General features: G+C 38.1%; 1 long non-coding RNA gene across 8 annotated transcripts in view; it reads right to left on the bottom strand.

Moving 5' to 3' along the window:
• Nucleotides 1–26,404, bottom strand: part of LOC110983827 (uncharacterized) — a 118,183-nt gene that overhangs the window by 14,705 nt on the left and 77,074 nt on the right. For 7 of the 8 annotated variants that reach the window (XR_015424325.1, XR_015424327.1, XR_015424331.1 and 4 more), the window contains 2 exons: nucleotides 15,225–15,389; nucleotides 2,249–2,413 (listed from right to left, as the gene is read on the bottom strand). This is a non-coding gene — a long non-coding RNA (uncharacterized LOC110983827). The remainder of the gene's footprint in view (nucleotides 1–2,248; nucleotides 2,414–15,224; nucleotides 15,390–26,404) is intronic. The other variant, XR_015424330.1, reaches the window with a different exon arrangement.

The following is a 26,404-nucleotide window of genomic DNA, read 5'->3' as shown; positions in this document are numbered from 1 at the left end:
GAAGTTCTCAATCCTTCTTAACTTCACATGAAAATCTGTGATTTGGAGAAAGACACCGTTATTCAGGTGCGCAAAATTTATTTATGAACTGTTGATTCATCCACTGAGTGTGTTGCAACAGCATTCAGGAAAAAACCACATACACGTACATGTACAAGTGTACATATCCCAGCTAAGTAGTCAGTTGTATGAAAGATTAGAGTTTTGAGAGGCATCTTAGGTGCAGAGTTCTAACACAGAGATCCTTGTTAGGCTTGTTCTTGATGTCTTGAACTGATGATGTACATGTAACACTCCTGGACTTTGACCATTCTTAAACATTTGTTGGTGTTGAAAGCAGTTAAAGTAGGCTTTGGGCATGAGTTCAATTTTGCATGTTAAAAGTTTAACAATTGTCCTTGTCATAAAGTTATAGCAATAGAGGTTGAATTGCAAGGAAGGTTAAGTGCTTGGAAAAATTTAGAGTTCTGTATTCAGAAAAGAAAGTTTGTTATCAGCATCGAAAAACTGACATAATAAAGCTTGTGCATGAAAAGAATTGGAATCAACTTTGTAAAAAGATATCTTGCCAAATTTTCAGATGAAGAAATCGGGTTCTTGTGTATTCAGAGAGTATAACATGAAAACAGATTTTAGTGAACAAGGAAACCTTACTTTGGAGAGAGTTCTGCAAAAAAGGACATTACAAAGAATACTGTGGGTGAAGTTCTTGGTTCGTATTATTAACACCAGAGAGAAGTCCCTTTCAGCTTACTATTGGTAGAAAATAAATATTTAGAAATAGAAATATACCTCACTGAGCAGTTTCATTAATGTGCTTCTGATCTGATTGAGAGAATAACTTGGAGGAAAAAGGCACAAAGGAAAAAGAATTCCACTGCTGCTTTTCCCAAGTTCAGAGGAAACCTTAAAAGACATCTAGTGATTAGAATATTTGGTTTGATACTCCTAAATATGAACTTGATCAATTTCATATGTGTACATGCCCTCATCTGAACTAGCTAATGCTACACAGGAGATAATGTGAAGGGTCACATGTCAAGCTAATGACTGGTAGTCGTAGCAAGATATTTCATGTGACATGTACATGTACAACAGTGCACATACGTGTATCATTCAATTTACATTCAGTGGCATGTAAGCCTATGATGTAATATCAGAACCATAGATCAGATCAATTTTTCCTGAAAAATTGAATGGTTCTTATTGCAGGGAATACAAAATTTATGCACTGAGTGGGGTAGCTGCCTTAATTACGCGGCCCTTTATGAATAGTTGTTCAGTGCTACACATCAATTCTACTTGTATTTGGCCCACTTGCACATGTTCTCGCCGCTTATGTAAAATAGCAAGAGTTACAATGAATTCAACTGAAATATTATTGCCTTCCAGTCCATTTGAAATGTGCATGGCAAGGAACAACCTTCCAATGGATTTATTTCTTGGCTGATCAATTTTGCATACTGCGTTAGTTGTTATACTTTTGGCTTTTGGAGGGGCCTGGGCATGGGTCAACCTATGTGATCCACTAAAACAGGATGACATATTTTGCATTGCACTTGAAAAAGTACGAATGACAATACAGATTATCATGTCAATTCTGCTGTTTTAGAAACCACACCCCATTGTGGCGTATTTAAATGCAAAAAGATAGTCACTAAGAATCTATACCACATGCTTTCCCCCAAAGAATCATTTCTGAAGTGAAGAAAACTCATGGCCCACTCCATCAAAACTCTGCTCAACAGCAATTCTATGAACACATGAACATTTGTGTAGTTTAAAGTTCAGCACTTTGTGAATCTTTTCACACATACATGTAGAGAGGAAGCAATAATTCTGAAGGCTGTAGGCAGCTAGCTGCATTATTCTAACACTTGTATCCAATTTTTCACAATGTTGTGTACAAAAGATAGCCTTTGTTTGTGCTGCCCTAAATAGCAGGACTGCCTTTCAACTTCAAGTAAAGCCAAATTAACCAACAAAGACAAAAACTCAGTTTGCATGGTTTCAGGGAATCTGCTGCAATTTCACGGACAAACACCGCATGACAGTGAACGCTATGTGACTTACTGGACTGAACTGACCCAATGCAGGTATAACTACTGATGTGATACATGGGCAAAGTCGCTCTGCAGGTAGACGTACATTACTTGTACATGTAATTCAAGCAGTTAAATGCCTTGGGTAACAGTTTGTTACACAAATTCTTGCTGTGACGGAGTGGGCCCTACTCTGTTTGACTCACCCAATAGTAGAAGGCTGTTTGATAACAAGTGATGTATCCTCATAGTGGGTAGTCTTGAGATTACAGGTGTAAGCTTAAATGTGCGAAGGCTGTACATGTACGTGCTTGATTAGAGATGTACCCTCATGGCTGGCAATTTTACAGTCTACAGGTGTGATCTTGTATCTGTGAAAGGAAGAACATGGACTTGTATTCAGCTGAAAAGAGTTCATTATTTCACAGAACCATACTTCATGCTTGACCACTGGACTTAAAATGAGTTGTGAGCTCTATAGATCTAGCTCAGCGCGGTACAATGAAACATAGTGATTGCAGTGCCAAAGTTGAAGTTGTCAATCAACAGTTTCAGAGTGTCTCTACACAAGTGCCTGATGGAGAAGATACAAGGCTAGCAGGAGACAGATTCTATGAAACTTCCCAGCTTCAAATTATTGTTAAGGGTGTTGAGAGACAGCTTATTAATAGAGTTCAACTGAGGCACCTGGACCTGATGACGTGATGAGGCACCACCTTAAATTAGCAGCAAAACCCTTGGGTCTTATTCTTCAGGATTTATTCCAAACTTGAAATTTCGCTTGATAGCAGAGTAACACCACTTCTTGTAAAATGGCAAATGTCATTGCAGTCTGAAAGGCTACGTAATGAAGTATCTTCATTTATATAACATCTCCGTGGATTGCCAACACTGGGTTTTGTCCAAAGAGATTTACATTAACACAACTTATCATGAAGTGTAACCTGTCACAACAAAATGAGCGGAAAGTCATATTTCGCTCCTTTTTGGTTCTGAGGGTTTAAACTCATCCCAGTGGGCATACGACGCGTGAAAGACATCTTTTTGTGGTTGTTATGTGGTCGTGTGTCGTAAAGTGGTCGTGACAAAAAAACGACGTCTTAAAGACGTCGTTTTGCAGTCGTTATCAAATCATCGGTACCACACATACAGTGAAAGGAGAAAACGACGTCTTAACGACGTCTTTTTTCTCTATTTGAATTGTTTCCTTCATTTTACAGTCATTATCAAATCGTCAACATACTACAGAAAAAGAAAAAGATTTAGATAACTTTATGAAGATTTTGCACGGTGACTTTTAGTTTGTCTCAGATTTTGCCGGTTCTCACTCGGTTTCACCGCGGAAGGTCCGACAAAGCAATGGCATACAGTGTATTGCAAAATCCCGCCTGCGGCCGCAGGTGACTGTTCTGTTTGACTGTTCTCATCTATTCGTCAAGAGGGATGTGTGAGATAGTAATAGTGCGAGTGTCCAGTTTACAGGGAAATTTTAACACAAGAGGAAATGCGAGTGTGGTTTAGTACACTTGCTTGTGACTTATGATTATTTGCAGTGGATGTGACCCTCAACCCCCTGGTCTGATTTAAAATAACATGACATTAAAATACCCCTACATTTAGAATGGATGAGGCTATTTTCTTTCTTTGCCAGCTGCATGCTCGCAAGTAACGACTGGCTTCGAGCGTGTGCACCGCCCTACTATAGTGGCTCTGGCTTAGTCTTAGCTGGTTCCAGCCTTCCGAGTAGACTCTGAGCATGCCGACTGGAACCAGCGATGGCAAAGACTGAGGTCATGTCCAAAAGACAAAACGGGCTTCCAGAACTACGGTTAGGTCTATTGACTTTGGCGTCTACAGGTATTTCCAATGGAATAAAGATCTTCAGGTCAGGGAACCAGACTACTTCATAATTTTGTCCGTGCTTTGAATTAACTGAGCTCGAGTACATGTACATGTACAAGTATCACTGCAAGCAGCTTGTCCGTTTAAAGAAGAGTAAGACAGGTTAGGCCCTTCCTTAAAAGGTAAGTGCTTATAAAATGTAGTTCTTTTACGTATTGGCATTGTTGGTGAAGCAGAGGTCAGGCTTAAATGCAATAATTTTAATCCTCAACAGTCAACCGGGTTGGCCACGGTTGTTTCCTACCTCCATGGGTGGACTACAGACAGTGTTTATTCGTAGTTGTACGTAGACTCGCAGTCGTAGTGCAGTAAGGAGCATCTGGGCTAGCCACAGTGCCCATACTTCAGCGTCATCAAATATGGCAAATACGAACAGCGTCAACAAATCTAATTTACCCTTTTAAGATTAAACGTTATACCATTGTATTGGTGAGACTAAACTGTGAAAATGTAATGGCAGTACATGTATGTGATGCAATGTATATTGGCCACTCGATGTAGACATGTTAGAGACAGTTGGTGGCAGAGAAATTCTTTTTCATTTTCAATCACAATGAACCTGCACACTTAAGCTCAGACGTGGTGTAAACAATGGTAGAGGACCGGTTTATTTGCTGCCACCAAAGTCCTTATAGTTTTTACAAAAATAAATTGTCTTATTTGTCTAACATTTGCAGAAAGTGTTGCATCACACGGCACAACAGTGTCTGCAGTAAGACAACGAATAGCGAAGTACCTCAAGCTTAGTATTCCTACCAGAGACAAACCAAGAGCCCTGAGTAATTCAGCAGGCATGCCCAGCGGATAACTGTGGGACCAGTCTAGTGCATCAGATGGCCTGTTTCCTGGCTGTTTCATATATTTCGGTGATATTTAACTAATGAGCATAAAGCCTATTTTTGTATTGGGTCTTATTTGAAAACTTTAAACCTTTTGTTGTTCAAGTAAAATATGTACATTGTTTCCTCGGGTTTATTTCCTCAGGTTGAAGTAATGAACGCTGTTTAAAGTACGGTTATAACAAAATTACACGTCTGATCGTTTTTTGGGGGGAGGGGGGCTTTGGTAAAATTGTTTGCGGGATTAAAACACGTACAGTGATTTAAATTGTAACTGACTAGATCATCCTGTTCCAGGATAGTCTGTTTTCTAAAAATTTGACAAACCACTGCATGAGACAAAATTTTCTCAAAAAAGTGTTCAATATTTCCATTTTTTTTAAATTCTAAGCCAACTCGATTTGAATTGTCTTATTAGTACAAGCATTCATCTTTTCATCAACTGATGTCTGTTTTTCTACCTCTCATAAATGCCATTACATGTACATCTAAAACGTATTTTACTAAGTCTTGCCTGGTTGGAAATGTTTTGTTCTGCCAAATATTCAGTTACATGGCTTATACTACATGTACATGTACTGTGTGTTTCCCATTCTTGCCTTGTCCGTAAAAGTAAAACCTTTTAACTGCTTTTATCCAGGAAGTGTAAACACAAGTGTACCTTGTTTCATTGTCACTTTGATCGTGCCGGGTGCAATTGTAATGGTCCGTCCAAAGCCATTGAATTTACCAGAAATATTATTGGTACATAATATTTGTGTAGACCATCATTTTCAGCAAAGTGTGCTAACAGGTTATTATAATATGAAGAATCAGAGTTAAATAAAAAAAATTGTTTAGTTGTAAACAGTCGCTTCAGTCAAAATTTATTTTATAGCCAGGCAGCGTGTTAAGGCATGTGAACTTCTTTTTATCATAAAAAAGTATAAAAAAAATGACTCGTTCAATGCAGATGTCTTTTTTCCTTGATATTTGATGGATAAAAGACGTCTTAATGCTGACGTCTTTTACTGCTCAATATGCTGACGTCTTTTATTAGTCGCAATGTTGACATCTTTTATTAGTCGCAATGTTGACGTCTTTTATCAGTCTCAATGTTGACGTCTTTTATTAGTCTCAATGTTGACGTCTTTTATTAATCTCAATGTTGACGTCTTTTATTAGTCGCAATGTTGACGTTGTTTACTCGTCATAACGCTGACATCTTTTTCTAGTCGGACCACTGACGTCGTTTACTTGTCAGGATGCCGACGTCTTTTGGCTTTGCATATACAACTCAAAAAAGACATTAATAAGACGTCAATATTGGACGTCTTTAAGACGTCATAACAACGTCTCGTGCCCACTGGGATATTGAAGTTGAGGTCAATTTTGGGGTACTGTAATACAGTTAAATCTCGATAAGTCGAAGTTCAAGGGAATGGACGAAAAGTTCGAGTTACACGATGTTCGAGTTATCGAAAGTTACATGCTTCGGTGCACATGCAGCCTTACTGGCTTACGGCAGCTGGCCTGCAAGCTGAGTCGAACACAAAGTGGATTTTAGGCTATCCCTACTGTGCAAGTTTTCCTCAAACATCATCATTAAACATGTTTTTATGTGGTACATTAATAAATAAACCAATGAAGTTATGTACCGGTACCTGTGTCTATGCCTTGAGAATTCATTCTTTTGCTTTGCTTGATCGGGCTGTTACTGCATAAAGCAGCGTGCAGGCTGCGCCAGTCGGTCAGGGTTTACGTGCTGAGTCACGTGATACATGTACAAAGCGCTTGAGGGTGCATCATTTGTGCCTGATTTAGGTTGCATCCGAATCTCTTGTCTAGAGCAAGGTCTTGGTATTCACTCCATTCGAAATGCATGACGCGCAGACAATAGACCTAGCCATAGCTCTGGAAGTCCGTTTCAGACACGGCCTTTTTTACGGTTGCGGTTGATGCCGACCCAGTGCTTGTCGACGTGACAATGGCAGCCCGTGTGAACATGCTCGGCTCATCAAAGAAAAAGCCGTGCGCCTGACAGTAGTGACTCATAATGAAGGCAAGCGTTCTTTCACCACTTTCTATTCATCATTTTTCAGTGTTTTTTTTTAATTGGCCTACCAAAACTTCGAGATAAGCGGCTTTAGTGGTATTGACGCTTCGGGTTACGGATAGTTTATTGTACATAAAGGCCTATTCTTTTATCGGCAATACAGAAAGACGTCAAGGTAAACAGAGTTTCGACTTAACGGCTTTGACTTATCCAGATTTTACTCTATTTGGAAATAGTAAGCCGTCTCCAATTTTATTAGAAATATTTCACATGATCACGCATTTAAAATTATATTTTCTCAGCAGTTTTTATGATAGAATTATTGGTACCTTGTCAGAAATGTTGAAACAATGTCGGGAACAAAGACGCAAAGCCCCCCAAATAATGTCACATTGTTATCTCATACTTTTACTCCAAGTGTTCCAAATACATACCATTGGGAAAGCTCTCCTTTACTGAATTCAAATACACCAATATCTCAATTTTTGAAAATTCCGCCTTTTAGCTGATTTTGTGGTGACAGGTCACAAATGGGAAAAGCCTTTTATGACAGGCACACTGCTATAGCTGTTTTGGATAAATTCTCAAAAGCCTTCAAGTTTCCCCAAAGATATTTTAAAGCAAGCTTTATCACAATGGCACAGTAGGCAGCTTGCTTGAATGGATAAAATTAGTCGATGGGTGTAGGCCTATACCCAAAAAGTAGTTGAGGAAGGAAAGTCCTCAATACTTGTCCAAGTGACCACTGAACTCCCATTGAAGGATCAGGATGGGTCTGCTACTAGGGCCCCTATTCCTAACATTTATGATCTACTGACAAATCCGTCGTCAGATGATGGGTCTTGTACCATCTGTACAACACGATACCAACAAATTATAACGTACTTTGAGGCTTAGCAGAATATCAAAGGCCTCTGATAAGTGGTTTAAAATTAACTAGCCACAGAGCCTAATGCACTCCATGTTTTGCTGGGTGTGTGACCGTAGTATGTGTTAGCCTGATGGTTCAGTTTCCATGTGGACGGAAACGGAAACGGTTCACTTCAAAATAGGTTTATTAAAACCCACAGGCTACATACCGCCTTAAGTTACATGTATGTTGAAGATTATATATCACTTTAAAAAATAAGTGACCGCATAGTAAGTTTACAGTCTGCCATACTGCTGATGAAAACAAAGCAGAAACATCGAAATACTTCGGTCCCCAACTCCTTCCGACCATATTCCACGTCAGATTAAAAAATGGCAGGCCGTCACTCTCGTGGTCATGACGTGATTCAATTTCAGGCAGGTTGCAGCACGATCAATGAACCAATCAGAGAACAGCCATTTTTCTCACTTGTGAAAAAATGCAGCTGTTCGCACACCTCGATATGTTTTAATAATTCTTTAACGAGTACCAAAGAATATTCAAATATGTATTTCAAGTCACTTGTTTCAGAAAAGTAATTTCTTATACCGACTGTCCTCTGCATGATGCATGAGACTCATGTGTCATCCCTACAACTGTAATGAACTCTTTCGTTCTTGAATTCCCGGAGGAGGGAATGCTCTCTCTCTTCCCTTCTACAAATTGATTGTGGTAATTCTAGTTGTCTCTGTAACATTAGAAGCACATACAAGTACATATATACTTGTACCAGCTCAAGTATGACATTTCATTTTAAAGTAGACAGCCTTCTCTTCTCAGAAATAATAAACTCTGGCCTGGAGATATTTTGCTGAATACTTCTTGTCTCTAGGAAGATTTGATCAAATGAAAAGAAATGCAAGTGACATTTACAGAACTCCTGTAGAAAATGTGAGTGTTAAGAAAAAAGAAAGGAAGTTGCTTTAATGTGAGTCAAAAGGAAGAAATTATGAACTGCCAACATGGATTGGCACAATATTACACTGTGGAAAAGTTTTGAAAGAATTTTGAGAGAGAGCTGAGAATAAGAATCTGGCAACACAGCACGTGAGCGTGAAACCTTAATGGTGTTGGGGTTTGGGGACTGCTTAAATAAAGATGCCAAAACCTTTAGATTCTAGATGATGTGTGGTTTGATCCGAGGCAATTTCTGACTACTAATCCTATGTAAGCATATGACAGCTTGAGATAACCAGAAATGCACGAGTCTCATGCTCAATGTCTGCGAGTAAGCAGCTCTATACATAATAAATATTCAACCTTCATGTACTGCACCTACGTGTTCAAATCTGCATACAAATTTCGCTAATAAGGTCAAGTTTTAAGACTGAAACAAATGGTAACAACTGTGCACCAGTGTAAAAGTTGCAAGCCATTGATTTGAGAAGCCTTCAGCTCTAAATCCACAATGCTTTGATGCAGTGTGCACTTTAAAAAAGAAGCCACTGGTTTCAACTAAAGAATAAAATCAACTAGCCTACTGAATTAAAGGAAACAAATTGAATTGATGTCTGCAACATTAGAAGAAAATACACGTACATATATACTTGTACCAGCTCTAGTATGACATTTCAATTCAAAGTAGACAGCCTTCTCTTCTCAGAAACAATAAACTCTGGCCTGGAGATATTTTGCTGAATACTTCTTGTCTCTAGGAAGATTTGATCAAATGAAAAGATATGAACATGACAGTTACAGAATTCCTGTAGAAAATGTGAGTGTTAAAAAAAAGACACTAAGTTGCTTTAATATGAGTCAAAATGAAGAAATTATGAACTGCCAATTGGATTTGCACAATATTAAACTGTGGAAAAGTTTTGAAAGAACGTAGTTGTAGGACTAAACTCAAGTGGTGAGACAGATATATGAATATGCATGAGCTTAAGGGGATAGAGCGAATAAGTTTTCAGAGATGTAAGAAAAATTGACAGTCCTTATTTCACATTGCAAAGATTGTTACTCAAAGCACTGTAACTGGAGAACAGGTAAGATTTCCAGAAAAGAAAGAAATTGGTTGATATTTGTTTTGAAATGCTCTGCATTTCCATAATAAGAAAACTTGACAAAACTTTATTTCCTTGCCAGTAAAGGCTAGGGCCTATGCAAATATTCTTTACTAAAGATGTTTGCAACAATACATGAGATATTTTACTAAGAGTGACTGCAATGAAGCTTAAATATGTACATGTGTATTTGCCTGTATAGATTTGGCAAAGCAAGAAAAGTGAGAACTTTTTACCTTCATTAATCTCAGACCACAACTAGACTGTAGGAAAGTGAGGTATGCAGAGCTTACAAAGAAATGTGTATTAACCAGTTTCCCTTTGAGGAAACAATTGACCCAAATTTCATGGGAAGAAAGGGAAGTATCTGGAAGTATACAGGAACTTCTCAAGTTGGTCTGATAGAAATTAGAGACAATTTCAAGCCATCTAGATGTGGGTGACTTCCACAAACTGGCAGGCCAATTGTACTTGTCACTGAGGCAATTTTAGATGATTTATCCATGATGAATATTAAGAATTATTTATCCAGATAGAAATGGCCATGTAAAAACCTTAAGATTTGTAGATGCAGTGATGTAGTTGTGGTGAGGTGATAAATGCAACTTTGATTACAAATTGCACACTAGTAGTTGCGTAGTTGCGATGTGTTTGAATGTGCATGCGTACGTGCATCAGGAAAGTTTGAGAATAAAAATATGTAAAGAATTCCAATCAAAGTGAAAGGATAAATCTTCTGTTACTACAAAAGAATGTACATGTAGTCAGTTGGTGTTTGGGATTTGATGAGGAAGGATGTTTTTTAGGCTTTGGAGAAAGAAGTAAAGATAGATTTTGTTGCTTCTGAATGATTCAATAATATCTGAGAATATCATCTCGAATAGTTCCCCTCCTTAAACCCCAAAGAGCGGGGGGGGTGGGGTGGAATCTGCCCCCACCTTCATGCATTTTTTACATGAGCTGAGCCTTAGCTGAGTTCTCAGCATAATTATTAACCAAATGATGATACGGATGAAATACAAGACATCAAGGGGCCCCCTATCGCAGTCAAACAGCTGCGTCAAGAAAAGAGGAGGATATGAATACCGACAAGATAAAGATTAGTTGGAAAGGACAGAATGTCAGTGGTTCTTACATAAATTAACATGTAGTTAAGTCTATGAGACATTAACCTTGTTTGGTTTTTTGTAGTTTGAGGTCAATCAGAGATAATTAGGAGCAGCGTCTGTGTATATTCTGCTTTTGTTGGGTTTATATAGAATTTCATTGCCTCTCATACAAATTGAGATGGCTGAAGGTTGAAATACATGTAGGAAGGGTCCACTTCCTAATTTGGGAAATACACTTGAAGAAATAAATGTTACCCAATCACAAGAGGGATTGATTAATAACCCACCTCAATCCTCTGAATCCTCCAGGTGGTTTTGGAGGATTGAGGATGAATGCAGTTTTTGAAGTTGGTTTATTGGAGGATTTTGGAGGATTGAGGATGTGCCCTAAAAAAAGGCCCTAGTGGGTTAGGGTTAGGACTTTAGATGGATGTACAAGTAGGGCCATGCCACCCAGGCAGTGGCCAGACCAGAACCCATCTCTCAGGCTTTCCAATCATGTATTTATCCCCTTGTTTGTTTTTAGTATAATGAAGTATTGTTCTTTTTATATTGTTAATACGTAGACTGTATATATCAGTAATTATGCAAATGAAATTCAAAAAATTTATTTTATCAGTTAACTTTTTCCAATTTAATTTTGTTAATTTTACTTTAATGTCAGTTAATATGTGTTTTGTATTTCAATTAGTCTGGAGAGCCCCTTTGACAGAATTTATTTCTTTTGGGCAATCCTTTGGGAGCTGATTGGAATTCATGTTAGTCACTGTAACTGTTTCTTACTTTGTTTACTTACAAGTTACTGTCCTCATAACCTGTTTTTCCTGAGAAATGAATTAAATGTAAATGTAGTATTCATGGCCCTCCTGGCAATTAATGTGCGAGTTCAAGAATGGTTGAGGAAATTCTTCAATTTCTGTGTGAATTCTTCAATTAATGTGCGAGTTCAAGAATGGTTGAGGGAATTCTTCAATTACTGTGTTCAGTGTCATCCAATGATATCAAACATAAAATATTTAGAAATATATACAAAGTATTCCTAAAGTTGTTTGGTCAAAATTTAAGTGCATACGTTTGGGTGGTAGATGGCTTTAGTATGGGTGAGACGCCCTCCTGTAGATAGGAGAAAGTGCCCCTCGTGTTAAAATGGATGCATCGTAATGACTATGAGCTGAAAGAAATAAACACATTGACAAAAGCAAAGCAAATGAAGGAGTTTGGAGTACGGTTCTACAGTTGTAAAGCTGGCAAAGGTCTTCCTTGAGGGGCATATGTATGAAACGGAAGCAATGTTTGCAATGTAAATGTAGCAGATACATGTACATGTAAGTAGGGAACACTTTTTGTAGGCTCTGTCTATAGGCTATTCAGAACCCTATGCTGTTACGAAACTTTGGCCAATCAGTTATTGTACATGTATAAACTAGGAAATGGGATGCTAGGTCCAAGTTTATTTAGTGCATATATATAGTGCGTACAATGTACATGTATTTATACTCAAAGATGCATTCTCGACACAGTCGTCCTATCAGTCAAATCAGTCAAGTGACATACGATATGTCTGCATACTGCACAAGGAGAAGTGGAAGGGATTTTTGACTGTGACTGTTACAGCAAAAGGAGGGCTAAATTAATTGTTTTCATGTTCATGTGACACAGTTTGAAGTAATTTCTTTGTATTTGATTTCTGATTACTTGTTCATTTGCATCCTTTGCAATTCAAATTTATACCCTTATATCTGAAGGGGCACATGGTGTGGTACTGTTCAAAACATGGGAGATAGTTCCATAGAGATGTGAAAAATGGTACTGTAAGTATGCATGGCACATGAGCAGCTGGGCACATGGATGCCTGGGTGTTTTTATTAGAATTGTTTAAAAATGATATTATGGAAAAGAACTGCAGTAACAGTTGAAGGTTTATCTTCTCTTCTCAAAAAGAATGTATTGAATTGGTGTTAAGTTTTTAAAGAGAAAGTCTTTTGTTTGGGATTTGGAGAAAGAAATAAGATAGATTTTGAAAAGTAAACCTTTTGAAATGTGACTGTTTCAGTTGATTCAGCAATGTTTGAGAACAACCCAGAAGTTCCCTTTATTAAGTTCACATAAAATTTGTGATTTGGAGAAAGACACTGTTATTCAGGTGTGCAAAATTTAATTATGAACTGTTGGTTCATCCACTGAGTGTGTTGCAACAGCATTCAGGAAAAAAACCACATACATGTACACTTACAAGTACAAGTGTACATATCCCAGCTAAGTAGTCAGTTGTATGAAAGATGAGAGTTTTGAGAGGCATCTTAGGTGCAGAGATCCTTGTTAGGCTTTTTCTTGATGTCTTGAACTGATGATGTACATGTACCACACTACTGGACTTTGACCATTCTTAAACATTTGTTGGTGTGAAAGCAGTTAAAGTAGGCTTTGGGCATGAGTTCACTTTTGCATGTTAAAAGTTTAACAATTGTCCTTGTCATAAAGTTATAGCAAATAGAGGTTGAATTGCAAGGAAGGTTCAGTGCTTAGAAAAATTTTGAGTTCTGTATTCAGAAAAGAAAGTTTGCCATCAGCTTTGAAAAACTGACAGAATAAAGCTTGTGCATGAAAAGAATTGGAATCAACTTTGAAAAAGATATCTTGCCAAATTTTCAGATGAAGAAATCGGGTTCTTGTGTATTCAGAGAGTATAACGTGTAAACAGATGCAAGTGAACAAGGAAACTTACTTTTGGGTAGAGTTCTGCAAAAAAAGGAAATTACAAAGAATATTGTGGGTGAAGTTCTTGGTTCGTATTATTTACACCAGAGAGAAGTCTCTTTCAGCTTATTACAATGTATTGGTAAAAAATAAATGTTTAAAAATGGAAATATACCTCACTGAGCAGTTTCATTAACCCTAACCCTCCTGAATCCTTCACCTGTTGGAGGATTGAGGAGGGTTAGGGTTAATGTGCTTCTGATCTGATTGAGAGAATAACTTGGAGGAAAAAGGCACAAAGGAAAAAGAATTCCACTGCTGCTTTTCACAAGATCAGAGGAAAACCTTAACAGACATCTAGTGATTAGAATATTTGGTTTGATACTCCTAAATATGAACTTGATCAATTTCATATGTGTACATGCCCTCATCTGAACTAGCTAATGCTACACAGGAGATAATGTGAAGGGTCACATGTCAAGCTAATGACTGGTAGTCGTAGCAAGAAATTTCATGTGACATGTACATGTACAACAGTGCACATACATGTATCATTCAATTTACATTCAGTGGCATGTAAGCCTATGATATAATATCAGAACCATAGATCAGATCAATTTTTCCTGAAAAATTGAATGGTTCTTATTGCAGGGAATACAAAATTTATGCACTGAGTGGGGTAGCTGCCTTAATTATGCGGCCCTTTATGAATAGTTGTTCAGTGCTACACATCAATTCTACTTGTATTTGGCCCACTTGCACATGTTCTCGCCGCTTATGTAAAATAGCAAGAGTTACAATGAATTCAACTGAAATATTATTGCCTTCCAGTCCATTTGAAATGTGCATGGCAAGGAACAACCTTCCAATGGATTTATTTCTTGGCTGATCAATTTTGCATACTGGGTTAGTTGTTATACTTTTGGCTTTTGGAGGGGCCTGGGCATGGGTCAACCTATGTGATCCACTAAAACAGGATGACATATTTTGCATTGCACTTGAAAAAGTACGAATGACAATACAGATTATCATGTCAATTCTGCTGTTTTAGAAACCACACCCCATTGTGGCGTATTTAAATGCAAAAAGATAGTTACTAAGAATCTATACCACATGCTTTCCCCCAAAGAATCATTTCTGAAGTGAAGAAAACTCATGGCCCACTCCATCAAAACTCTGCTCAACAGCAATTCTATGAACACATGAACATTTGTGTAGTTTAAAGTTCAGCACTTTGTGAATCTTTCCACACATGCATGTAGAGAGGAAGCAATAATTCTGAAGGCTGTAGGCAGCTAGCTGCATTATTCTAACACTTGTATCCAATTTTTCACAATGTTGTGTACAAAAGATAGCGTTTGTTTGTGCTGCCCTAAATAGCAGGACTGCGTTTCAACTTCAAGTAAAGCCAAATTTACCAACAAAGACAAAAACTCAGTTTGCATGGTTTCAGGGAATCTGCTGCAATTTCACGGACAAACACCGCATGACAGTGAACGCTATGTGACTTACTGGACTGAACTGACCCAATGCAGGTATAACTACTGATGTGATGCATGGGCAAAGTCACTCTGCAGGTAGACGTACATTACTTGTACATGTAATTCAAGCAGTTAAATGCCTTGGGTAACAGTTTGTTACACAAATTCTTGCTGTGACGGAGTGGGCCCTACTCTGTTTGACTCACCCAATAGTAGAAGGCTGTTTGATAACAAGTGATGTATCCTCGTCATGGGTCCTCTTGAGATTACAGGTGTAAGCTTAAATCTGCGAAGGCTGTACATGTACGTGCTTGATTAGAGATGTACCCTCATGGCTGGCAATTTTACAGTCTACAGGTGTGATCTTGTATCTGTGAAAGGAAGAACATGGACTTGTATTCAGCTGAAAAGAGTTCATTATTTCACAGAACCATACTTCATGCTTGACCACTGGACTTAAAATGAGTTGTGAGCTCTATAGATCTAGCTCAGCGTGGTACAATGAAACATAGTGATTGCAGTGCCAAAGTTGAAGTTGTCAATCAACAGTTTCAGAGTGTTTCTACACAAGTGCCTGATGGAGAAGATACAAGGCTAGCAGGAGACAGATTCTATGAAACTTCCCAGCTTCAAATTACTGTTAAGGGTGTTGAGAGACAGCTTATTGATAGAGTTCAACTGAGGCACCTGGACCTGATGACGTGATGAGGCACCACCATAAATTAGCAGCAAAACCTCTTATTCGTCAGGATTTATTCCAAACTTGAAATTTCACTTGATAGCAGAGTAACACCACTTCTTGTAAAATGGCAAATGTCATTGCAGTCTGAAAGGCTACGTAATGAAGTATCTTCATTTATATAACATCTCCCTGGATTGCCAACACTGGGTTTTGTCCAAAGAGATTTACATGAACACAACTTATCATGAAATGTAACCTGTCACAACAAAATGAGCGGAAAGTCGTATTTCGCTCCTTTTTGGTTCTGAGGGTTTAAACTCATCCCAGTGGGCATACGACGCGTGAAAGACGTCGTTATGTGGTCGTGTGTCGTAAAGTGGTCGTGACAAAAAAACGACGTCTTAAAGACGTCGTTTTGCAGTCGTTATCAAATCATCGGTACCACACATACAGTGAAAGGAGAAAACGACGTCTTAACGACGTCTTTTTTCTCTATTTGAATTGTTTTCTTCAACAAGCAATACATGAAACACACGACGTCTTTACGACGTCATTTTACAGTCGTTATCAAATCGTCAACATACTACAGAAAAAGAAAAAGATTTAGATAACTTTATGAAGATTTTGCACGGTGACTTTTAGTTTGTCTCGGATTTTGCCGGTTCTCACTCGGTTTCACCGCGGAAGGTTCGACAAAGCAATGGCATACAGTGTATCGCAAAATCCCACCTGCAGCCGCAGGTGACTGTTCTGTTTGACTGTTCTCATCTATTCGTCAAGAGGGACGTGTGAGATAGCAATAGTGCGAGTGTCCAGTTTACAGGGAAATTTTAACACAAGAGGAATTGCGAGTGTGGTTTAGTACACTTGCTTGTGACTTATGATTATTTGCAGTGGATCTGACCCTCAACCCCCTCGTCTGATTTAAAATAACATGACATTAAAATACCCCTACATTTAGAATGGTTGAGGCTATTTTCTTTCTTTGCCAGCTGCATGCTCGCAAGCAACGACTGGCTTCGAGCGTGTGCACCGCCCTACTATAGTGGCTCTGGCTTAGTCTTAGCTGGTTCCAGCCTTCCGAGGAGACTCTGAGCATGCCGACTGGAACCAGCGATGGCAAAGACTGAGGTCATGTCCAAAAGACAAAACGGGCTTCCAGAACTACGGTTAGGTCTATTGACTTTGGCATCTACACGTATTTCCAATGGAATAAAGATCTTCAGGTCAGGGAACCAGTACTACTTCATAATTTTGTCCGTGCTTTGAATTAACTGAGCTCGAGTACATGTACATGTACAAGTATCGCTGCAAGCAGCTTGTCCGTTTAGACAGGTTAGGCCCTTCCTTAAAAGGTAAGTGCTTATAAAATGTAGTTCTTTTACGTATTGGCATTGTTGGTGAAGCAGAGGTCAGGCTTAAACGCAATAATTTTAATCCTCAACAGTCAACCGGGTTGGCCCCGGTTGTTTCCAACATGTACCTCCATGGGTGGACCACAGACAGTGTTTATTCATAGTCGTACGTAGACTCGCAGTCGTAGTGCAGTAAGGAGCATCTGGGCTTGCCACAGTGCCCATACTTCAGCGTCATCAAATATGGCAAATACTAACAGCGTCAATAAATCTAATTTACCCTTTTAAGATTAAACGTTATACCATTGTATTGGTGAGACTAAACTGTGAAAATGTAACGGCAGTACATGTATGTGATGCAATGTACAATATTGGCCACTCGATGTAGACATGTTAGAGACAGTTGGTGGCAGAAAAATTCTTTTTCATTCTCAATCACAATGAACATGCGCACTTAAGCTCAGACGTGGTGTAAACAATGGTAGAGGACCGGTTTATTTACTGCCACCAAAGTCCTTATAGTTTTTACAAAAATAAATTGTCTTATTTGTCTAACATTTGCAGAAAGTGTTGCATCACACGGCACAACAGTGTCTGCAGTAAGACAACAAATAGCGAAGTACTTCAAGCTTAGTATTTCTATCAGAGACAAACCAAGAGCCCTGAGTAATTCAGCAGGCATGCCCACCGGATAACTGTGGGACCAGTCTAGTGCATCAGATGGCCTGTTTCCTGGCTGTTTCATATATTTCGGTGATATTTAACTAATGAGCATAAAGCCTATTTTTGTATTGGGTCTTATTTGAAAACTTTAAACCTTTTGTTGTTCAAGTAAAATATGTACATTGTTTCCTCGGGTTTATTTCCTCGGGTTGAAGTAATGAAGGCTGTTTAAAGTACGGTTATAACAAAATTACACGTCTGATTGTTTTATTTTGGGGGGGGCTTTGGTAAAATTGTTTGCGGGATTAAAACACGTACAGTGATTTAAATTGTAACTGACTAGATCATCCTGTTCCAGGATAGTCTGTTTTCTAAAAATTTGACAAACCACTGCATGAGACAAAATTTTCTCAAAAAAGTGTTCCATGTTTCCTTTTTTTTAAATTCTAAGCCAACTCGATTTGAATTGTCTTATTAGTACAAGCATACATCTTTTCATCAACTGATGTCTTTTTTTCTACCTCTCATAAATGCCATTACATGTACATCTAAAACGTATTTTACTAAGTCTTGCCTGGTTGGAAATGTTTTGTTCTGCCAAATATTCAGTTACATGGCTTATACTACATGTACTGTGTGATTAATGTTTCCCATTCTTGCCTTGTCCGTAAAAGTAAAACCTTTTAACTGCTTTTATCCAGGAAGTGTAAACACAAATGTACCTTGTTTCATCGTCACGTTGATCGTGCTTGGTGCAATTGTAATGGTCCGTCCAAAGCCATTGAATTTACCAGAAATATTATTGGTACATAATATTTGTGTAGACCATCATTTTCAGCAAAGTGTGCTAACAGGTTATTATAATATGAAGAATCAGAGTTAAATAAAAGAAAAATTATGTTTAGTTGTAAACAGTCGCTTCAGTCAAAATTTATTTCATAGCCAGGCAGCGTGTTCAGGCAGGTGAACTTCTTTTTATCATAAAAAAGTAAAAAAAAAAAAAACATGACTCGTCCAATGCAGATGTCTTTTTTCCTTGATATTTGATGGATAAAACACGTCTTAATGCTGACGTCTTTTACTGCTCAATATGTTGACGTCTTTCATTAGTCGCAATGTTGACGTCTTTTATTAGTCGCAATGTTGACGTCTTTTATTAGTCTCAATGTTGACGTCTTTTATTAGTCTCGATGTTGACGTCTTTTGTTAGTCGCGATGTTGACGTCGTTTACTCGTCATAACGCTAACATCTTTTTCTAGTCGGACCACTGACGTCGTTTACTTGTCAGGATGCCGACGTCTTTTGGCTTTGCACATACGACTCAAAAAAGACATTAATAAGACGTCAATATTGGACGTCTTTAAGACGTCTTAACAACGTCTCGTGCCAACTGGGATATTGAAGTTGAGGTCAATTTTGGGGTACTGTAATACAGTTAAATCTCGATAAGTCGAAGTTCAAGGGAATGGACGAAAAGTTCGAGTTACACGATGTTCGAGTTATCGAAAGTTACATGCTTCGGTGCACATGCAGCCTTACTGGCTTACGGCAGTTGGCCTGCAAGCTGAGTCGAACACAAAGTGGATTTTAGGCTATCCCTACTGTGCAAGTTTTCCTCAAACATCATCATTAAACATGTTTTTATGTGGTACATTAATAAATAAACCAATGAAGTTATGTACCGGTACCTGTGTCTATGCCTTGAGATTTCATTCTTTTGGTTTGCTTGATCGGGCTGTTACCGCATAACGCAGCGTGCAGGCTGCGCCAGTCGGTCAGGGTTTCCATGCTGGGTCACGTGATACATGTACAAAGCGCTTGAGGGTGCATCATTTGTGCCTGATTTAGGTTGCATCCGAATCTCTTGTCTAGAGCAAGGTCTTGGTATTCTCTCCATTGGAAATGCATGGAGACGCGCAGACAATAGACCTAGCCGTAGCTCTGGAAGTCCGTTTCAGACACGGCCTTTTTTACGGTTGCGGTTGATGCCGACCCAGTGCTTGTCGACGTGACAATGGCAGCCCGTGTGAACATGCTCGGCTCATCAAAGAAAAAGCCGTGCGCTTGACAGTAGTGACTCATAATGAAGGCAAGCGTTCTTTCACCACTTTCTATTCATCATTTTTCAGTGTTTTTTTTTAATTGGCCTACCAAAACTTCGAGATAAGCGGCTTTAGTGGTATTGACGCTTCGGGTTACGGATAGTTTATTGTACATAAAGGCCTATTCTTTTGTCGGCAATACAGAAAGACGTCAAGGTAAACAGACTTTCGACTTAACGGCTTTGACTTATCGAGATTTTACTCTATTTGGAAATAGTAAGCCGTCTCCAATTTTATTAGAAATATTTCACAGGATCACGCATTCAAAATTTTATTTTCTCAGCAGTTTTTATGATAGAATTATTTGTACCTTGTCAGAAATGCTGAAACAATGTCGGGAACAAAGACGCAAAGCCCCCCAAATAAGGTCACATTGTTATCTCATACTTTTACTCCAAGTGTTCCAAATACATACCATTGGGAAAGCTCTCCTTTACTGAATTCAAATACACCAATATCTCAATTTTTGCAAATTCCGCCTTTTAGCTGATTTTGTGGTGACAGGTCACAAATGGGAAAAGCCTTTTATGACAGGCACACTGCTATAGCTGTTTTGGATAAATTCTCAAAAGCCTTAAAGTTTCCCCAAAGATATTTTAAAGCAAGCTTTATCACAATGGCACAGTAGGCAGCTTGATTGAGTGGATAAAATTATTTGACAGGTGTAGGCCTATACCCAAAGAGTAGTTGAGGAAGGAAAGTCCTCAATACTTGTCCAAGTGACCACTGGACTCCCATTGAAGGATCAGGATGGGTCTGCTACTAGGGCCCCTATTCCTAACATTTATGATCTAGTGACAAATCCGTCGTCAAATGATGGGTCTTGTACCATCTGTACAACACGATACCAACAAATTATAACGTACTTTGAGGCTTGAGCAGAATATCAAAGGCCTCTGATAAGTGGTTTAAAATTAACTAGCCACAGAGCCTAATGCACTCCATGTTTTGCTGGGTGTGTGACCGTAGTATGTGTTAGCCTGATGGTTCAGTTTCCATGTGGACCGAAACGGAAACGGTTCACTTCAAAATAGGTTTATTAAAACCCACAGGCTACATACCGCCTTAAGTTATGTTGAAGATTATATATCACTTTAAAAAATAAGTGACCGCATAGTAAGCTTACAGTCTGCCATACTGCTGATGAAAACAAAGCAGAAACATCGAAATACTTCGATCCCCAACTCCTTCCGACCATATTCCACGTCAGATTAAAAAATGGCAGGCCGTCACTCTCGTGGTCATGACGTGATTCAATTTCAGGCAGGTTGCAGCACGATCAAAGAACCAATCAGAGAACAGCCATTTTTCTCACTTGTGAAAAAATGCAGCTGTTCGCACACCTCGATATGTTTTAATAATTCTTTAACGAGTACCAAAGAATATTCAAATATGTATTTCAAGTCACTTGTTTCAGAAAAGTAATTTCTTATACCAACGCTCCTCTGCTTGATGCATGAGACTCATGTGTCATCCCTACAACTGTAATGAACTCTTTCGTTCTTGAATTCCCGGAGGAGGGAATGCTCTCTCTCTTCCCTTCTACAAATTGATTGCGGTAATTCTAGTTGTCTCTGCAACATTAGAAGCAAATACATGTACATATACACTTGTACCAGCTCAAGTATGACATTTCATTTTAAAGTAGACAGCCTTCTCTTCTCAGAAATAATAAACTCTGGCCTGGAGATATTTTGCTGAATACTTCTTGTCTCTAGGAAGATTTGATCAAATGAAAAGAAATGCAAGTGACATTTACAGAATTCCTGTAGAAAATGTGAGTGTTAAAAAAAAGACACCAAGTTGCTTTAATGTGAGTCAAAAGGACGAAATTATGAACCGCCAACATGGATTGGCACAATATTACACTGTGGAAAAGTTTTGAAAGAATTTTGAGAGAGAGCTGAGAATAAGAATCTGGCAACACAGCACGTGAGCGTGAAACCTTAATGGTGTTGGGGTTTGGGGACTGCTTAATTAAAGATGCCAAAACCTTTAGATTCTAGATGTTGTGTGGTTTGATTGGAGGCAATTTCTGACTACTAGTCCCATGTTAGCATATGATGACAGCTTGAGATAACCAGAAATGCATGAGTCTCATGCTCAATGTCTGTGAGTAAGCAGCTCTATAAATAATCAATATTCAACCTTCATGTACTGCACCTACGTGGTCAAATCTGCATAAACATTTAGCTGATAAGGTCAAGCTTTAAGACTGAAACAAATGGTAACAACTGTGCACCAGTGTAAAAGTTGTAAGCCATTGATTTGAGAAGCCTTCAGCTCTAAATCCACGATGCTTAGATGCAGTGTGCACTTTAAAAAAGAAGCCACTGGTTTCAACTAAAGAATAAAATCAACTAGCCTACTGAATTAAAGGAAACAAATTGAATTGATCTCCGCAACATTAGAAGCAAATACATGTACATATATACATGTACTTGTACCAGCTCAAGTATGACATTTCAATTCAAAGTAGACAGCCTTCTCTTCTCAGAAACAATAAACTCTGGCCTGGAGATATTTTGCTGAATACTTCTTGTCTCTAGGAAGATTTGATCAAATGAAAAGATATGAACATGACAGTTACAGAATTCCTGTAGAAAATGTGAGGGTTGAAAAAAAGAAACCAAGTTGCTTTAATGTGAGTCAAAATGAAGAAATTATGAACTGCCAATTGGATTTGCACAATATTACACTGTGGAAAAGTTTTGAAAGAACGTAGTTGTAGGACTAAACTCAAGTGGTGAGACAGATATATGAATATGCATGAGCTTAAGAGGATAGAGAGATGAAGTTTTCAGAGATGTAAGAAAAATTGACAGTCCTTATTTCACATTGCAAAGATTGTTACTCAAAGCACTGTAACTGGAGAACAGGTAAGATTTCCAGAAAAGAAAGAAATTGGTTGATATTTGTTTTGAAATGCTCTGCATTTCCATAATAAGAAAACTTGAGAAAACTTTATTTCCTTGCCAGTAAAGGCTAGGGCCTATGCAAATATTCTTTACTAAAGATGTTTGCAACAATACATGAGATATTTTACTAAGAGTGACTGCAATGAAGCTTAAATATGTACATGTGTATTTGCCTGTATAGATTTGGCGAAGCAAGAAAAGTGAGAACTTTTTACCTTCATTAATCTCAGACCACAACTAGACTGTAGGAAAGTGAGGTATGCAGAGCTTACAAAGAAATGTGTATTAACCAGTTTCCCTTTGAGGAAACAATTGACCCAAATTTCATGTGAAAAACGAGGAATTATCTGGAAATATACAGGAACTTGTCAAGTTGGTCTGACAGAAATTAGAGACAATTTCAAGCCATCTAGTTCTGGGTGACTTCCACAAACTGGCAGGCCAATTGTACTTGTCACTGAGGCAATATTAGATGATTTATCCATGATGAATATTAAGAATTATTTATCCAGATAGAAATGGCCATGTAAAAACCTTAAGATTTGTAGATGCAGTGATGTAGTTGTGGTGAGGTGATAAATGCAACTTTGATTACAAATTGCACACTAGTAGTTGCGTAGTTGCGATGTGTTTGAATGTGCATGCGTACGTGCATCAGGAAAGTTTGAGAATAAAAATATGTAAAGAATTCCAATCAAAATGAAACGATAAATCTTCTGTTATTACAAAAGAATGTACATGTAGTCAGTTGGTGTTTGGGATTTGATGAGGAAGGATGTTGTTTAGGCTTTGGAGAAAGAAGTAAAGATAGATTTTGTTGCTTCTGAATGATTCAATAATATCTGAGAATATCATCTCGAATAGTTCCCCTCCTTAAACCCCAAAGAGCGGGGGGGGGGGTGGAATCTGCCCCCACCTTCATGCATTTTTTACACGAGCTGAGCATTAGCTGAGTTCTCAGCATAATTATTAACCAAATGATGATACGGGTGAAATACAAGACATCAAGGGGCCCCCTATCGCAGTCAAACCGTATCGTAGTTTGAGGTCAATCAGAGATAATTAGGAGCAGCGTCTGTGTATATTCTGCTTTTGTTGGGTTTATATAGAATTTCATTGCCTCTCATACAAATTGAGATGGCTGAAGGTTGATATACATGTAGGAAGGGTCCACTTCCTAATTTGGGAAATACACATGAAGAAATAAATGTTACCCAGTCACAAGAGAACTTGATTAATAACCCACCTCAATCCTCTGAATCCTCCAGGTGGTTTTGGAGGATTTTGGAGGATTGAGGATGAATGCAGTTTTTGAAGTTGGGTTATTGAAGAATTTTGGAGGATTGAGGATGTGCCCTAAAAAAAGGCCCTAGTGGGTTAGGACTTTAGATGGATGTACAAGTAGGGCCATGCCACCCAGGCAGTGGCCAGACCAGAACCCATCTCTCAGGCTTTCCAATCATGTATTTATCCCCTTGTTTGTTTTTAGTATAATGAACTATTGTTCTTTTTATATTGTTAATACGTAGACTGTATCAGTAATTATGCAAATGAAATTCAAATAATTTATTTTATCAGTTAACTTTTTCCAATTTAATTTTGTTAATTTTATTTTAATGTCAGTTAATATGTGTTTTGTATTTCAATTAGTCTGGAGAGCCCCTTTGACAGAATTTATTTCTTTTGGGCAATCCTTTGGGAGCTGATTGGAATTCATGTTAGTCACTGTAACTGTTTCTTACTTTGTTTACTTACAAGTTACTGTCCTCATAACCTGTTTTTCCTGAGAAATGAATTAAATGTAAATGTAGTATTCATGGCCCTCCTGGCAATTAATGTGCGAGTTCAAGAATGGTTGAGGAAATTCTTCAATTACTGTGTGAATTCTTCAATTAATGTGCGAGTTCAAGAATGGTTGAGGGAATTCTTCAATTACTGTGTTCAGTGTCATCCAATGATATCAAACATAAAATATTTAGAAATATATACAAAGTATTCCTAAAGTTGTTTGGTCAAAATTTAAGTGCATACGTTTGGGTGGTAGATGGCTTTAGTATGGGTGAGACGCCCTCCTGTAGATAGGAGAAAGTGCCCCTCGTGTTAAAATGGATGCATCGTAATGACTATGAGCTGAAAGAAATAAACACATTGACAAAAGCAAAGCGAATGAAGGAGTTTGGATTACAGTTCTACAGTTGTAAAGCTGGCAAAGGTCTTCCTTGAGGGGCATATGTATGAAACGGAAGCAATGTTTGCAATGTAAATGTAGCAGATACATGTACATGTAAGTAGGGAACACTTTTTGTAGGCTCTGTCTATAGGCTATTCAGAACCCTATGCTGTTATGAAACTTTGGCCAATCAGTTATTGTACATGTACATGTATAAACTAGGAAATGGGATGCTAGGTCCAAGTTTATTTAGTGTACATATATAGTGCGTACAATGTACATGTATTTATACTCAAAGATGCATTCTCGACACACTCGTCCTATCAGTCAAATCAGTCAAGTGACATACGATATGTCTGCATACTGCACAAGGAGAAGTGGAAGGGATTTTTGACTGTGACTGTTACGGCAAATGGAGGGTTAAATTAATTGCTTTCCTGTTCATGTGACACAGTTTGAAGTAATTTCTTTGTATTTGATTTCTGATTACATGTTCATTTGCATCCTTTACAATTAAAATTTATACCCTTATATCTGAAGGGGCACATGGTGTGGTACTGTTCAAAACATGGGAGATAGTTCCATAGAGATGTGAAAAATGGTACTGTAAGTATGCATGGCACATGAGCAGCTGGGCACATGGATGCCTGGGTGTTTTTATTAGAATTGTTTAAGAATGATATTATGGAAAAGAACTGCAGTAACAGTTGAAGGTTTATCTTCTCTTCTCAAAAAGAATGTATTGAATTGGTGTTAAGTTTTTAAAGAGAAGTCTTTTGTTTGGGATTTGGAGAAAGAAATAAGATAGATTTTGAAAAGTAAACCTTTTGAAATGTGACTGTTTCAGTTGATTCAGCAATGTTTGAGAACAACCCAGAAGTTCCCTTTATTAAGTTCACATAAAATTTGTGATTTGGAGAAAGACACTGTTATTCAGGTGTGCAAAATTTAATTATGAACTGTTGGTTCATCCACTGAGTGTGCTGCAACAGCATTCAGAAAAAAACCACATACATGTACATATCCCAGCTACATGTAAGTAGTCAGTTGTATGAAAGATTAGAGTTTTGAGAGGCATCTTAGGTGCAGAGATCCTTGTTAGGCTTTTTCTTGATGTCTTGAACTGATGATGTACATGTACCACACTACTGGACTTTGACCATTCTTAAACATTTGTTGGTGTTGAAAGCAGTTAAAGTAGGTTTTGAGCATGAGTTCACTTTTGCATGTTAAAAGTTTAACAATTGTCCTTGTCATAAAGTTATAGCAATAGAGGTTGAATTGCAAGGAAGGTTCAGTGCTTGGAAAAATTTAGAGTTCTGTATTCAGAAAAGAAAGTTTGTTATCAGCATCCAAAAACTGACAGAATAAAGCTTGTGCATGAAAAGAATTGGAATCAACTTTGAAAAAGATATCTTGCCAAATTTTCAGATGAAGAAATCGGGTTCTTGTGTATTCAGAGAGTATAACGTGTAAACAGATGCAAGTGAACAAG

The sequence above is a fragment of the Acanthaster planci genome, linkage group LG02 (genome assembly GCF_054643075.1).
Source record: "Acanthaster planci isolate LZ-2023a linkage group LG02, COTS_SCS, whole genome shotgun sequence".
NCBI classification, from domain to species: Eukaryota; Metazoa; Echinodermata; class Asteroidea; order Valvatida; family Acanthasteridae; genus Acanthaster; species Acanthaster planci.
The sequence above is the reverse complement of the archived record's forward strand: the minus strand, read 5'-3'. Positions and strand labels throughout refer to the sequence as shown.